The sequence below is a fragment of the Chrysemys picta genome, chromosome 4 (genome assembly GCF_011386835.1).
Source record: "Chrysemys picta bellii isolate R12L10 chromosome 4, ASM1138683v2, whole genome shotgun sequence".
Lineage (NCBI taxonomy): Eukaryota > Metazoa > Chordata > Testudines > Emydidae > Chrysemys > Chrysemys picta.
In genome coordinates this window covers 114,107,822-114,124,630 of record NC_088794.1, presented here as the reverse complement: position 1 = coordinate 114,124,630, position 16,809 = coordinate 114,107,822, and the positions used below count along the sequence as shown (strand labels likewise).

Genomic DNA, 16,809 nt, shown 5'->3' with positions numbered 1-16,809 from the left:
TGTCCTTGAAGGCCAGTGAGATGGCAAAAACAGCATTCACACCCAGACCTTCTCAAACCAACATTTTGTCAGATCTCCCATACCAAGCAGGGTCAAGACCAGTTTGTACTGGGAGACCTCCAAAGAATATTCGGAATGAGGAGTGGTGTTAATGATTCAGTAAGGGCTACTCTTCCCTCGAAGGCAGTAGTGAACCCTAGCATCAGCATGGAGTCAGAGGAACTGTGCTGCTGGAGCTGCTAGTTTATGGATGAGACAAGTCAAACCATTTTACAAACAACTTGGGTGTTAGAATCAGGCCAAGACACCGAGGTTATCTCAGGAAATTAAATTCTACCTTCCCCAAATTCCCCCTTGCATTTTCCACTCTATACAGTATTTCCTTTTCCAGATGTTTGTGTAGGGCTGCTGTGCACTGTTAAACAGCTGCTATGCACCACCCCAGAGGGGGTTGCATTTCAGTTGTGGGTGAAGTGATTTCCATCTCTCTACACAAATTCTGCTAGTTCCTCTCAATCCTTCCCCGCAGCACCCTCTGCTATTCCAGTCCTGGTGCTTGAGTCCCCCCGCCCACACACACACACACACACACACACACACACTCTAGCTTTGCCAGTTCACCTCAATCAGCCTTGGATTCCCTCAAACAGTTCTACCAATGCACTCCACTCTAGACCTATAGCAATCCTTGTTATTGCAGTCTGGCCCCCAAAGACAGGAAACCTTTCATGTGATAGAGCATGTCATCCACATTAAACAAAACTCTTGTTTAAATCAGATCATTGTGCATTTGCTATGAGGCAGCTTATAGGAAATTCCCAGTGGGAGTCCACACTGCTGTTGCTCTGTCTCTGGCAGACAACGAGCACCTCCCTTTTCTATCATGTCAGGCATGCACCTGGATACCCAGAAGAGAACTAATTCTGAACAAGATAATGGGAGCAGCACAGGCTGCCTAATGCACATACAGACCATCAGGAAGCTGAATGTGCGGCCCATGCCATTGTCTGGGTTCTATTTACCTTTTATCACCCCTGCCTTGGTCCAAAGGTATTTAAAGCCAAGAGCAAGTAAAGAAAGTGCCATAGGTATCACAAATCCACAGACAGCAGCACTGGAGGCTGTCAAGAAAACATGTTTGGTGTGCAGCTGAGGAGATACTAGAACTGCCTCTCTCAGATGGGCTGAACTGAACCCTAATTCCAAAGTTTGAGGGCATTGAAGGGAAGACACTATGACTCTGTAGCAATCCCTGGCTACCAAGTGATAGTAGCTACAGCTGAACTTGTACTAGCACATATTCCCACACAAATGAAACACTAATGTAGTAAAAGTGAAGCCTATAAACAGCTGAATCTTTCCCCTTTCAAAAACCTATAGATCTACTAGCATTAACAGTGCAAAGAAACTGCTAGCTAAGTTCTGTAATCTAAAGTGAATTTACCCAAAGTCCCATGCAAACGGCTCTCCTAGGAAGCTTTCTGCGAGATTCTTGATTCAGGTGCAGATTCTTTCTTTTTAGCTGTATTGCTCTGTCCCTTGTTGTCGCTTTATCCTGCACTCCTCCTGCTGCTGAGTCTATCCCAGCCTGGAATAACCAGTCCCTCCCATTGCTTCTGCCCACAGCCTTGTTGCTGTTTGAAGGTAAGGTTCAGCTCTTTGCCAGTCCCACCCTCCAGCAGGGTCACTGTCATTCTCACAGTGCACACACACGCACATGTTCCAGCTAGGACAGCCCATAACAGAGGAAGTAAAACTATTGGTTGAAGATCTCAGATCATTAGAATAGCCTCTCCCCTCGCACACTGAACACCAGAAGAACTTGTACACAACTTTTAAAAGGCATCAATAGAATTAAAAGACATATAGCCACCCTTCTCTACCACCTTCTGTATGGGGATCTCAAAGCTCTTCGCAAAAATTAATGATCCAGTTTCCCTCACCCCTGTGAAGTAGGCCCTTTTTATTATCCCTGTATTGCAGATGATGAAACTGAAGCACAGGGAGGGGAAATGAAGTGGGATAGATTAACAGTTAAGAATAGGACCATAAACAACTGGGGGAAATTTTAAAAGAAAAAAAGAGAGACCCTAGGCATATATATAATTTGTTTGTGATTCAGTGGCATAAAGAATGCTCTCTTCTTACAGCTGTTTAATAAAGAATAATGCTATTCCTATTTCTTCACTAAAGGCCTATATTTCTGCTTCACACATCACTGACAGGGAAAGACAAAAATCTAAGAACAGGTGAGGGTCTCAGTGAGAGGAGAGCCCAGAAGAAGATATTAGTACTATCTCCTAAGGGTAGCATATACTAACACTGTTGCATTATGTCTGGGTTTTTATCCTGGGTAGGCCTCTGTTTGTCATGTACGATTTAGAGGGATGCTGCCCAGTCAAATTGGACAACATTTAATTTTTTGGATCAAAACAGGTTCTTACAACACTTAAGACACATGGGAACTTTTCCATGTCTTTTTCTTAAAAGAAACAGTTTATTTTTAAAAAAAGAAACCTTCCTTACAGTCTCTCACTGGCTGCCAGTCCATTTCTAAATAAAATGCAATACATTGGTTCTCATCCACAAACCTCTAAATGACCTAAGCCCAAGTTATCCAAGACACCTCCTCTCCCTTGCCACACCAGAGATGTCCTTGAGAAATACTTTACATCTCTTGCCTTAGCGTGAAACTCAAGCGAATCCTTCTCAAGAGCAAGCCCTGGCCTCTGGAATTTTCTCCTGCTGGAAATACAACTGAGCCCAGATTTGGCCATGTTTAGAAAATGCATCTGTTTCCAGCAATGGTGGGCTCTGGCTTATTTTTTTCCCCCCTCTATCACAGTCCTCAAACATTGTGAAGCTGTGGGGGACCATAATGCATTTCTTCATTATATTTGGGTAAAGTTATGTGCTCCCATTTTAAACAGTGATGGACAACCTCACAATGTTCAACGTAATAAAATTTACAAGCAAAAGCCATTCAGCCATTTTTGAGTATTATGAGCAAGTAAAAAGTAAGGAACTTCCCCGACCAAAAAAAAAGTATCATTAAGGTCTTGACACAACACACCTGACTATGTAGTTAATGTTTATCTCCTAGTAATTGGTTAATGTTTACAAGTCCTTTGTAGATTAACATTATTACTACTACTAATTATAGAGGTACTAGGATGACTCTATAGCTACATCTGTAATTCCCTTTCCATTATTACGTAATAGCTACTGTATGGTAACACCCAGATAATTTATCTACCCTGTAATAAAAAGCTCAGAGCCCTGAGTTTCAGAGCCCAGGTCAGCTGAGCTGGCCTCACGGCGCTCAGGTTGCAGGACTAAAAATAGCAGTGTAGACAAGACCCTGCGAGGGGAGGGAAGGCCCCAGCCCCCGAGTTCTACCCCGAGCCCGAACATCTAAAGTGCAATTTTATAGCCCTGCAGCCAGAGCCCAGTGAACCCAAGTCAGCTGACCTTGGTCAGTCACAGTCATACCGTAGGTCTTTTATTGCAGTATTGACCTATCCCCAGAGGCCCCAATCAGGACCAGGGCCCCTTTGTGCTAGGCAATGTACCTCCACCTACGAAGATATAGTCCCTGCTGCAAAGAGCTCACAATTTAAGGCCTGTTCTACACACAGTTTTTGTCCCAATGTAATTATTTCAACTAGGGGTGTGATTATATTTTGATATAGTTCAAGCAGTTCAACATCCTAGTATGCATAAACATGAATATATGGGTACAGCTTATTCCTGTAAAGAAGCTATATTGGTATAAGCACCTTTATATAGAGGTATAACTGCATCCACACTGGGGGCTGAACCAATCAAACTACACTGGTTTTTAAACCAATAGAGTTAAAGTGGAACAAAAATTGTGTGTAAACCAGTACTAAAAAGGCATGAGTCATAACGACAGGCAGAAGAAGAGGGATACAATCGAGTATAGACTTGCAATTCTAAGCCTAGTTTTCAGTTTTCCTCCAGGAAGAATCCTTTCTACCTGAAGTTTTGTATTTCCAATCTCTAGTCAGATGCTTTTAAAAAAAATTAAAGTTTGAGGTTAATCCATCAAGGCATTTCTGACAAACAGGACTTTGGGAAATGAGGTATAATCCCCTTTTTATATCTCCATTAATGATTTTTAAAGGCCCGTCCCCCAAAAAAAGCTTGCTCTGGAATCTCCACATTTATTTTATTCAATATTTCTTACATTTAACTTTTATTGCACTCATGTTCTCCACTCATTCAGTCTGCCTATCTGCTTCTTCTGATGACACCAGCTCCTGTCATGTCTGTACTATGCATAACAACAATCTTTTGCATCTCAGGTTACATTTGCTGTGGTTACAGATTATCTGATGGAACCACAAATGAAGTTTTGCAGAATTTTGGTAAACTTTGCTTCTTTTTTTATGGCACCTTAGAGACTAACAATTTTATTTGAGCATATGATGAAGTGGGCTGTAGCATGAAAAGGTGGGAGTTGTCCTACCAACTTTAAGAGGCTAATTAGTGGTAGGACAACTCCCACCTTTTCATGTTCTCTGTATGTGTATATATATCTCCTTACTATATGTTCCATTCTATGCATCCGATGAAGTGGGCTGTAGCCCACGAAAGCTTATGCTCAAATAAAATTGTTAGTCTCTAAGGTGCCACAAGTACTCCTGTTTTTTTTGCGGATACAGACTAACACGGCTGCTACTCTGAAACCTTTTTTATGAGACTTTCCACCTCAACCCACCTCTGCTGGCTGTTGCTCACTTAGCAGACTCACATGGTTTTGAAGGGATGAAAAGTTGCAATCTGGAAGATGTTTTTCTCCTGTACACTTCTTTATGCCAAAGAGAATGGGCGGGTCCCTTGTGTGCCCAGAATCCATCTTCTCACCAGACAACTTTCCTTGAGTACCACACTGATGGCAGTTGTGTTCTGTTGAGCCATACCTCAGTATTTCGCTTTATTGTGTTGGTACTTTATTAGGTATCACTGATGGTATCTCTTTGTATTAAAACCCCCTGAACATAGCTTCTGAACTGCAACATTTCCCTCAGGCTGTGAGGGAGCCTGCACTGATATTTTTAGGTAACCCACTTGCTCAGTTTTCTTTCCCCTCTGTGACTAGATTCCTGACTTATTCTAACTCATGTTGCCAGGCACATTTTTCATCTCTTCCTCATTCCTGGTCCTCTTCGTGTTTCTTTCCCTACCCCCATCCCCATGTTTAGGTCAGGAGTCACTGCTGTTAGTATAAATAGGGCTAGTACACTTGTGTAACACTACATTTAGTGACTGTGCTCTTCCATTGCTGGAAAGGGAGAGAAAATAAGTCGCCGAGGCCTCGCCCTCACTCCCTCTCACCCCTGAAGCTAGTGGAGGCTCTGCTCCAGCCAATGGCCAGGGGCTGGGGTGGTCAGGGGAGGTCTGGGCTGGCTCGGTGCTTGGGCCAGTGGCCCGGGGCAGTTTGGGCCGGCTGGTGGCCCAGTGCTCGGATGGGCCAGCTGGGGTGGGTGGGCCGGGGCTCCTCCAGCCACAGGGACGAGGGCTTGGGCCACAGGGAGGAGCTCAGGGCCTTGGTTGGAAGGGGCGGGGCTTCACCAGCCAACCATGTTCCCTATCTCCTATTCTCAGTGTAGTGTTAGTGATAGGAAGCATAGAGATCATAGAGGCATTTGACTGCACTTCCACCAAGGATATAGAGAGAATTATGGTGAAAATTCCAGTTAGTATTACTAATCAAAGCAGATTTAACTCCCATTTCAATGCAGGTGAAGATATTAGAACCAGTCAGCAAAGAAAGGTACCCTGTGTCCAGGGCAGCATAAGCAGATTCAACCCTGCCTTACAAGTGTGTAGAGTGAGTGTAAAACACCACTATTCTGATACTTGGAGTGTTTTGTGCTCAGTTTGCACAGGTGTAACTGACTGGACTTGGTGCAAGGCAGGAAATAGTCAGACACCAAGGAACGGACAGTTACCTGTTCCGTAACTGGCGTTCTTCGAGATGTGTTGCTCAGGTGTATTCCACTATAGGCGTGCGTGCTCACCATGTGCACCGGTGCCAGAAGTTTTTCCCTTAGCAGTATCCGTAGTGGGGGAGCACCGCTGCGACCCCTGGAGTGGTGCCGGTATATCGCACCATAAAGGGGGCTGTGTGCTCCCCCCACCCTCAGTACTTTCTTGCCAGACAACTCCGACAGAGGGGAAGGAGGGCGGGATGTGGAATACACCTGAGCAACACATCTCGAAGAACGCCAGTTACGGAACAGGTAACTGTCCTTTCTTCTTCGAGTGATTGCTCTTGTGTATTCCACTATAGGTGACTCCAAGCTATACCTGATGGAGGCGGGTAGGAGTTTTAAGTCTTAAGTTTTAAGGGTTAACCGGGCGGAGCACCGCCCTACCAAACCCTGCGTCATCCCGTCTTTGGGAGACGATCATATAGTGCGAGGAGAAAGTGTGGACAGAGGACCAGGTAGCAGCCCTACAGATGTCCTGAATAGGGACATGAGCCACATAGGCTGCTGACGAGGCCTGAGCTCTCGTCAAATGAGCCTTCATTTTAGGAGGTGGGGGAACCCCTGCCAGGTCGTAACAGGTGCGAATGCACGAGGTGATCCAGCAGGAAATCCACTGGGTGGAAACTGGTTGCCCCCTCATGTGCTCGGCCGATGCAATAAACAGCTGGGGGGACTTCCTAAATGGCCTGGTTCTGTCCAGGTAAAAGGCCAGCGCTCTGCGCACGTCTAACATGTGCAGGCGGCGTTCCTCATTAGAGGAATGGGGCTTAGGGCAGAGGACCGGGAAGAAAATATCCTGATCCATGTGAAAAGCCAAGACTACCTTCGGCAAAAAGGAGGGGTGAGGGCGCAGCTGAACCTTGTCCTTATGGAAGACCATATACGGTGGTTCAGAGGTCAGGGCCCTGAGCTCGGAGACCCGGCGGGTTGAGGTGACAGCCACTAAGAACGCCACTTTCCACGATAAGTGGGACCACGAACATGTGGCTAAAGCCTCGAAAGCAGGCCCTGTGAGGCGGGACAGGACTAAGTTCAGGTCCCAGAGCGGGACCGGGAGTCTGGCGTAAGGGAATGCCCAATCTAACCCTTTTAGAAACCGGGACGTCATGTGATGTGAAAACACCGAAAGGCCCTGCACCGGGGGGTGGAAAGCCGAAATAGCTGCCAGATGCACCCTGATCAAGGAGGGCGCCAGCCCTTGAGTCCTAAGGGACAGGAGGTAATTGAGGACGAGCTGGATAGATGTGGACGAGGAAGAGGAACCTCTATCCCTCGCCCACATAGAGAACCAATACCATTTGGCCAGGTTGGTTCAACGTGTGGAGGGTTTCCTACTCTCCAGCAGGACCAGTCTGACATCCTCAGAACATCTCCCTTCCTCCTCATTCAACCACGGAGCAGCCACGCTGTCAATTGGAACGGGGCCAGGTTGGGGTGGAGGAGACGACCTTCCTCCTGGGAGAGGAGGTCCGGGCAGAGCGGCAGCCTGCGAGGGGGTCCCACTAAGAGTTATAGTAAGGTCCTGTACCAATGTTGACGGGCCCAGTCCGGGGCTATGAGGATAACCCGCGCCCCGTCTGACTTCACCTTCAGTAGGACCCTGCCTATGAGGGGGAAGGGCGGGAAGGCGTACAACAGGGGCCCTGACCATGGGAGCAGGAATGCGTCCGATATCACTCCCTCGCCCTGTCCTGCCCTGGAGCAGAATCTGGGACACAGGCGATTCTGGGCGGTGGGGAACAGGCCTACCTGGGGAGTGCCCCACTGTAAGAAGATCCACCTGACCACCTCCCTGTGCAGGGACCACTCGTGCTGCTGGGAGAAAACCCTGCTCAGGTGATCTGCGAGTGTGTAGCTCTTGCCAGGCAGGTAAAAAGCCCGCAGGAGGATGTCGTGGGCTATACAGAACTCCCACAGGAGTTGGGCTTCCTGGCATAAGGCCCGGGAGCGCGTGCCCCCTTGCCTGTTGACCAGGGCCGGCTCTGGCTTTTTGGCCGCCCCAAGCAAAAAAAAAAAAAAAAAAAAAAATGGGGCGTCCAGAACGGCAAAGCAAAAAAAAACCTGCGGCGCGGCCAGAGCGCAGGTGCAGGGGGATCGGCTGGGGGGGGCTGGGGTGAGGGAAGGAAATGGGTGGGAGAGAGAGAGAGAAGGGGGCGGCCAGGGCTACAGCAGGGCACGGCCACGCGGCCCCTCCTGCTGCGCTGCCGCCTGCCGCGAGGGCTCTGCTCCAGTCGGCGGGGAGGGAAGGAAAAGGACTGCCCCTCAGGGCACTCTGGTTCTCCGCGCCGCCGCCCCCTACAGGGCGGCCGGAGCGGAACAAAAAAAAAAAAGCGTCTGTGCCGTCCTAGGATTGGGCAGAATGCTGCCTTGAACAATCTGCCGCCCCAAGCACCAGCTTGCTCAGCTGGTGCCTGGAGCTGGTCCTGCTGTTGACATAATACATCGCGGTGGTATTGTCCGTGAGGACTCTGACCACCTTTCCTCTATGCGCTGGCGGAAGGCCACGCATGCCAGGTGCACGGCCCTGAGCTCCCTGACATTTATGTGCAGGGTCAGTTCCTCGGGTGGCCACATACCCTGGGTCCTGAAGCCCCCAAAGTGGGCTCCCCAGCCCAGGTCCGAGGCATCCGACACAGGATCTAGTGAGGGAGGGGGATCTCAGAAGGGAATACCCTGAAGCATGTTGCTTGGGAGGGACCACCATTGCAGGTCTGGCACCACTGTTGGCAGCACCGTGACGACCTTGTCCAGGCTGTCCCTGACCTGGGAGTACCGGGAGGCCAGCCAAAGCTGAAGGGTCCTCATCCTGAGCCTGGCATGTCGCAACATAGAGGTGCATGCTGCCATATGGCCTAGGATTTGAAGGCACACCCGTGCCGTAATTACCAGAAAGGCCGTGACCGAGGCGATGAGAGTTTTGAGCGTCTCGAATCTGTCCCTTGGCAGGGAGGCCGTGCCTACCCGGGAGTCTAACAGCGCTCCTATGAAGTTTATGCGCTGAACCAGGACTAATGTGGATTTCTCCTCGTTTACCACTAAGCCTAGAGCTGCGCAGGTGTTTAGCAGGAAGTCCATCTGCTCGTGCACCTGAGACCGAGACTTGCCCTTGAGCAGCCAGTCGTTGAGATAGGGGAAGATCTGCAGCCCTTTCCTCCTGAGGTGGGCCGCCACCACCGCCATACACTTTGTAAAGACCCTGGGGGCAGTAGAAAGGCTGAAAGGGAGGACCGTAAACTGGTAGTGGTCCTGACCCACCAGGAAATGGAAGAAGTGCCTGCGACCCTCGAAAATGTGGATGTGAAAGTACGCATCCTGGAGGTCCAGAGCCGTAAACCAATCCCTCGCGTCTAGGGATGGGATAATAGAGGTCAGGGACACCATGCGGAATTTGCAACGAACCAGGAACTGGTTGAGATTCCGCAGATTGAGGATGGGCCAAAGCCCGCCCTTCGCCTTCGGGATGAGGAAATACCTGGAGTAAAATCCCTTGCCCTGGAATTCCCGAGGTACCCTCTCCACAGCTCCCAGGGAGAGGAGGCGCTCTACCTCCTGGCTGAGGAGGAGGGCATGCTCTGGGTCCCCGGACGGCTCCCGGGATGGGGAATGGTGGGGAGGGGGCGAAACGAACCGCAACCTGTACCCTTGGGAGATGGTGCTGAGGACCCATCGGTCCGACGTTATACGGGACCATTGCAGTCGGAAGGCAGATAAACGGTTGGTAAAACTCAATTTTATTAACTGGGCGGGGGGTACCCTGGCAACAGGCCCAGTGACCCCCCGCAACAAGTCAAAAACGCCTTTTCCCTGGCCTCTTGGCCTTCGAGGGCCCAGGTTGTGGGGCCGAACGGGACTGGCGTTGGGACCGACGCCTCTGCTCTCTCTGCCTCTTAGGCGGGGGCTCATATCTGCCAGGGGAGCCGAGGGCTGTGGTCTGGGCTTGTCCTTAGCCAGCGGGACATACAGACCAAGTGTCTGTAGGGTGGTGCGGAAGTCCTTCATCCCGTGCAGACGGGTGTCTGTTTGGTCTGCAAATAATGCTTTGCCATCAAATGGCAGGTCCTGCATTATAGACTGGGACTCCACCGACAGCCCCAACAGGGAAAGCCACGATGCCCGCCTCATGGAGATAGCTGTGGCCATCAAATGAGCTGCCCTGTCAGCTGCGTCTAAGGCAGCCTGGAGAGCTGCTTTCGCTACTGCTGTACCCTCGTCAAGCAGCGCTTTGAACTCCTTCCTGTCCTGCTCTTGGAGGGAGGGCTCGAATTTTGACAAAGAGCCGCACAAGTTAAAGTCAAAGCGACTCAGGAGGGCTTGGTGGTTTGCCACCCTGAGTTGGAAACTGGCTGAGGAATAAACCTTTTTGCCAAACGTGTCCAGTCTCCTGGCCTCCTTATACTTCAGGGTCGGTGTGGGCTGGCCGTGCCGCTCACAGTGGTTGACCGACTCCACCACCAAAGAGTTCGGATTGGGGTGGGTGTAAAGATACTCGTGCCCTTTCGTTGGCACGAAGTATTTAGGTTCCGCCTTCTTAGAGATAGGAGGGAGGGAGGCCGGGGTTTGCCATAGGCCCGTGGAGATGTTTGCCACTCCCGGTGAAGTGGCACTGCCACGCAGCCCGGTGCTGAGGAGGAAACGACATTGAAAAGATTGTCCGATGGTTCCTCCATCTGCTCCGCCTGCAGGTGTAGGTTGGTGGCTACACGCCGGAGGAGCTCCTGGTGCGCCTTGAAATCCTCTTGAGAAGGAGGAGGCGGTGCCGCTATGGACTCATCCGGTGCCTGCAGGGCAACCGGGATGGTCCTGAGAGCATCGGGCGGTGCCGGTATGCCACAGTCCGCGTCAGGGTCCAGTTGCGGAGCCGTCGGCGTGGCACCCGAGGACTACCCTCAGTGCCAAGGCGGGGACGCAGAGTGGGCTTGGGATGCCCCAGGCACGGAGTGGGGCCTCGGCGGTGCAGGTGCCTGGGTCCACGGTGCCCACTGGCACCACTGTCCTTGCCAGGGTGCCCCTTGCCACTGCGCCGCCTGAGGTCCCACTAGGGTTATCTGTTCCTGGGGAACGGTGCAGCCCGGGGAGGGGTGGCTGGGAGCTGAGGCAGAGGTGGCCGAGGATCGCACGGTGCCGTAGGAGCAGCTCGACCGGTGCCGTCCCTGTCGGCTCCTGCCATGGGATTTTGACCTCGACGACGAGTAGGAATAGACATCGGAGGTCGTATCCCTGGACTCCCTTCTCTGGGTGCAGCTTCGCGGTGCTGGTGAGTGCCGGGATGCACTCCGAACATGGTGATTGTCGTAATATGATCGGCGGTGCCGTCGGCGTCGAGATCCACTCTCACTCAATGCAGAGCGTTAATGCTTTCCATGCCGGCGCCTGCTGCTTCTGCGGGTCGAGGACAACTCAGGCGATTCACTCCCAGGCGACCCTGACAACGGAGTGGAGGTATGTCTGGGGCTACGGGAAGGCCCGGCAGACTGGACGGAGGTCTCCACGACCGACGTAGCCAGTGAGGGTTGGGAGCCCAACAGTGGTTTCCCTCGGGACCGGGGCCTCACCTCGGACGGCCCGCTCAGTACCGGCATGGTGAGGATATCACACGCCACCTGGGCTGCCTCCGGCATGGAGGGGACCCGTATTGGCGGGGAGGTACGCGCAGACGGGGCCGCACTACTCCGCTCCGCACGAGTCGGAGGTCTGGGCCCCGACGAGGATCGTGGGCTGGCCAACTCAGGTCCAACCTCACCCCTGTCCTTCTCACGGCGTCGCTGGGATTTGCCCTGCTTCTTGGCTGGGGAGCGGTGCCGACTGGTGGACGGGGCTTCCCTCTGCACCGATGACACGGTACCCGGGGCCGGGTCGGCACGGCGGTGCCGGGGCCAATGCTGATTCCATAAGGAGGGCCCGGAGACGGATCTCGCGTTTGCCTTTAGTCCGGGGCTTAAACGATTTGCAAATTTTGCACCTCTCACTTATGTGAGCCTCGCCCAGATAGCAAAGACACTCGGAGTGCGGATTGCTTCTGGGCACGGAATTGCGACAGGAGTCACACGACTTGAAGCCTGGGGCACGGGGCACGCCCCGAGCCAGGCTACTAACTAGAGAAGCTATCTATCGACGAACAAGTACTACTAAGGCTAGAAGCGCTGCAGCCAAGGCTGGAGCACAAAGTTCCGACTACCTTCACTGGTGGCAAGAAGGAACTGAGGGTGGGGGGAGCACGCAGCCCCCTTTATGGCATGATATACCGGCACCACTCCAGGGGTCACAGCGGTGCTCCCCCACTACGGGTACTGCTAAGGGAAAAACTTCTGGCACCGGTGCACGTGGTGAGCACACACACCTATAGTGGAATACACATGAGCAATCACTCGAAGAAGAATTAATGATTCCCTTGAGTAATTGCATTCAATCAATTCTAGTGTTATTTAGGTTTCCTAGGAGTTTTCCTTTTGACCTAACTTGCATTTTGTTTCTCATTCTGCTTTTCCCGTCCTGGGGCATAAGCAGCCTTTTCTTATTCGGCCCTCTCATTTCAGCCTGCCTTGTCTTGTCCTCCTCCGTGTCCAGTCTCTTTGTCCCATGCTTTTCACCCTTTCCTTCCCCAGCCCTCTCTTTCCCCCTTTTTTTATTTTGGCCCACAATCATCCCCCAGTATATCAACAGCAGTGGGAAGTAACCTAATTAATAGTTACTTGATAGACTAACCACTCCCAATATCCCACTGGCAATTCAACAATCTTTTCTGCAGCTAGGAAAATATTTCCATGCTAATTAACAACAACATAGGGAATTTCTGGGCGGAAGGAACTGGGATTCCCATCTGGGCTCACGTGTCTCATACTGAGTTTGCAATTGTACCTCACAGCATATTTCCCTACCAAATTCCGGTCTTATTCCATTATTAACTGTTTACACTGCCCCCTGCTTCTAAGGCCTTGTTAGTCTGACTTCTACTTCTTGTAAACAAACCCAGGCTAAATTACTTCAGTGCCCAGCTGTATGCCATCTTCTGTATTTGACACTTGCTCAAGCAGCCACATAACTTCCCTTTTCTCTCACCATTAGGGCTCACCTGAGTGGGGGCCCACCCCAAGTTCTCAGTCCTAAAGGATAGAGATGATCCTAGATCAATTTTAAAGATTGTTCCAGCAATGTGCTCTGTCTCCATTTCAGCCCCAGCCCTTTGCTGTCCAAAGAGGACTGGACACAGTTTCCAGGAGTCCCCGCTACACATCCCTTCGATATAACTAAAATCATTCCCTAGACTCATAGCACTAGCTATGCACTTGGATCTACAGAATCAGTGTTTTCAGGTGGGCATGAGGGTGGTGATGGCAATCAGTCATAGTCAGGGTGGCGATGATGGTCTTTTGTGAACTGAAAAGCTTTTTATCTCCCAAGAACCAAGCTAAAATCGCTCATCTCAATGGTGACCTGCAAAAAAAACCCCAAAAAACCCTACATAAAATGGGGGTGAGGAGAAGGTCTTCTGCAACTGTTTGTTTCTTTATAATGGATAAAGGAAGTCCATAGCTGAGTCAGCAGGAATCCCTCCGAAACATGGTGACTCTGTTCCCGGTTCCACAACCAGATCAATGTCTGGTTCCCCTGGGCTGCTTCCTACTCTGTCTTCCTGCTCCATAGTCCACGGTTCATCTGGGGTAGTCGGCAGGTGAAGTTACCAACAACTCCTCCCCATCGTGGGCATCTGCAGACAGCTGGGTCTTGGCGGGTCTGGCCTCTGAGGCCTGGGGCTCCAATAGCTCCCAGGCAGGAGCTTGCGACGCACATCCTCTCTCCTCCCTGGTCAGGGCAGACTGAAGTGAGCTGCTCCCCAATGTGATTCCAGTTGGAGCATGCTCAGCAGGGGTGTGGGGGAGTGTCTTCCTCAACCCACAGTATGGAGTTAACCCGTTCCTGCCCTAGTGCAGGACAGATATATCCTATCACAGGGACTGAGGCCAAGAGAAGTGGGGAGCAGGATGCATGAGGCTGGAATATACAAGGACAGAGCAGCTGAAAAGGAGGCTGCATACAAATTTAGAAGCTAGGAGTCCTTTCTCCCATTCAGGACACTGGAATTCAGACAAACCCAAAGCAACAAGTTTCACAGGATAGAGCTCACCAAAAATAATGAAAAACTTGGGGGTTGGGGGCACTCAGCAAAAAACAGGACTTCCTAAAGTTAGACTCTCACCTATGGCCAGGGGAAAAGATCTGTGCAGAGACTTCAATGACTGTAGCCTCCATGATCACCCCAAAAGCACAGCCACGCATGTCCCCAGCAGAAGCTACCTATCAAAACTAATCACAGCACCTGAGGGCTTTGCATCGTGTATCGAGAGCTCTCTCATCATGCCAGCTATGTAAAGACAGTGCCACTGCACACTAGATCCAGGAGACTGGTTTCCAACACGGCATCACCCATCAGTCACAGAGACGCTGCTCGTATGTGTCCAACCCAAAAGAACAAATTCCTTCCCTCACACCTAATTTCTCATAAGAAGCTCAGAAGATTTGCAGAAGGCTGAGTGAGGAGGCACAATGCCCCATGAGATGATGAGCATCACTGCTGTGAAATAACTTCATGAAAGGATGTCTGAGAATGGATTTATCCATCCCAGACTGCAGATTGATTGGCCATTATTTCAATCATATCAGGGAAAACTTGCTACCGATAAAACCATAGCACTGGCAAATTTCATAGGTATTCTAGGCTTTTATGCCCATTACTCTAGGCTTCTCCTTCCTACCTTATAAGCTACTGTGCTGGGCTGTGCACAGAGATTAGAGGGAAAGAAGGTGCTGTTCTCCAAGCAGACTGCACAATAGTATATACCACTACAGGTTATACCATCATTTAATAGGAGTGATCACTCCCAGTTTCCACAGGAAGAGGTAGGAAGAGCTTTTCTGAAGGTTATACTGAATTATGAGATTGAAGAGGAAGAGAGGGACCATATGAAAAATTAAGACGTCCCATCCTGGATTCACACAGAAGAAGAACAGTCATGCCTCCCAATCTGGTGATGGCCACAGACAAACAGTATAGGCCAATTACCTCCAGCCCTGAGTACAGCTCACCTAGTCTGGCCTCCCCAACACCCATGTGCTACCTGATTCATCTTCCCCCTCTGGCACTGCAATTTCTGCCCGCTGAGCCCCAACCCCTACACCACCCTCACGGTCTTCCTCCTCTCACTCCAGTGCTTCCCTGGCTGCCTTCTCTCTCTGCCCCAAGCTGCAACTGCATTGTATCACAATGCTCAAAAGCATCCTTTTGAAGGGAAGCCTTTAGCCCAGGTGCCACATGATGCTCCAACCACAATGACTGGAGAAGAGGCCAAGGGAAGGATGGAAGGAGGAAAGAAATGCATTTAGAGGAGGGGGAAGAGAGAAAGATGGAGATAGAGGCGTACAGGAGAGAGAGAAAGGGGCCATAAATTTCCTTCTAATTCCAAATAATTCCGATTACACGGATGAGTAGTTTTCAATCAGAAAGATAATCTCAAAGATAGATGGCAGGATAATTGCTCGTCGGCGCGACGTAAATATTGTGTCGTTTCTATTAATCTCAGCGAATCGGGTGTCAGGGCTGTCACTCATTCATCAAAACAAATTAAAAAAAAACATATTAAAAAAGAGAGGGAGAGAGATGCTGGGGGAGGGGGATGTGTATCCAAGGAGCAGCCAAAGGCCCAGGGCTCAGTAATGAATGCTCCTTATGTGCTATTTGTATTTTTTATTTTATAAAAGCCAAAGGTAACCAAGGCTGTAGGTCTTTATTAACCTCCCTGTAGGGAATGAAACAGGTACTGCTACATGCAGAACAGAATAATAAGCCACTGCACAGCAGGATAGTGGGTGGGGAGGAGGGGGAAGGAAGAGTTCAATTTCAGGTGTTTGGGCTGAACAGTTTGACTGTTCCTCATGTGCAGGTCCTTCTGCCCCAGGGATGCCTGGGATAAGGAGTGTTATGCAGCCTCAAAGCCTGTACAAGAAGCAATGTTACCAAGTGCCATGGGTTAGGGAGTGGGGCAGGGAAATGGGGAGAAGTGGTAGCAGGCTGGGAGAGGTGGAAGGGCATACAGGACATACACAGGGAGAGAGAAACACAGGGGTGATCTGCCTGTGGGACTAGATCACGCCATCCGTAGGTGCCCTGTGCCGAGCGCGGATAAGGGTGAGTCCCCTCTCACCTCACTGGGCATTCTGTTCATTGTACTTATTATTTACTTGTTAGTAACAGTTAAAAAACTCCTCCCCCCCACACACAACCTTCCCTCCTCCCTTCCAAATTCCTCAGGTCTGCTTGTACCCCTGAGCTGCCTTCTCTTCCAGCCCTTCTTACGGTGGGGAGAGAGTACACTGGAATGTGGCCCTTTCATCAACAGCTTTAGCCACTCACCCAGTAAATCATCTGTGTTTGCCCTCTGTCCTCGCAGAGATGAGCTGCTGGGGAACAGGAAGAGATTCTTAGCAAAGCTCTATTTGCAGCAACTCTGAAGTCGCTTGTCCTGAGAGTTTGGTGCCTCTTTCCCCAATAAACACATCTCCTCACTGCCCACAATCACATCCCTCTCTACTAGAAAAAGGACTGAGGCCATCAACTTATGTCACAACAGCCAACTACACAGCTTTCTGTCACTTCTGGGCCAGGCCAGATTTGAACCCATGACCTAGAAGAGAAGGCTGCCTATGCTGTTCATCCTTCCCCAAAGAAATAAATCATGAATAATAATGTAGCTTTCTCAGTGCATGTCTACACTTACCATGGATTGACACCGGGGGT

The 16,809-nt window shown here is 50.5% G+C and overlaps 1 protein-coding gene across 1 annotated transcript in view; it reads right to left on the bottom strand.

Annotated features, from left to right (window-relative positions):
- GPATCH2L (G-patch domain containing 2 like) overlaps positions 1–16,809 on the bottom strand; it is a 101,232-nt gene that overhangs the window by 407 nt on the left and 84,016 nt on the right. The window lies entirely within an intron of this gene.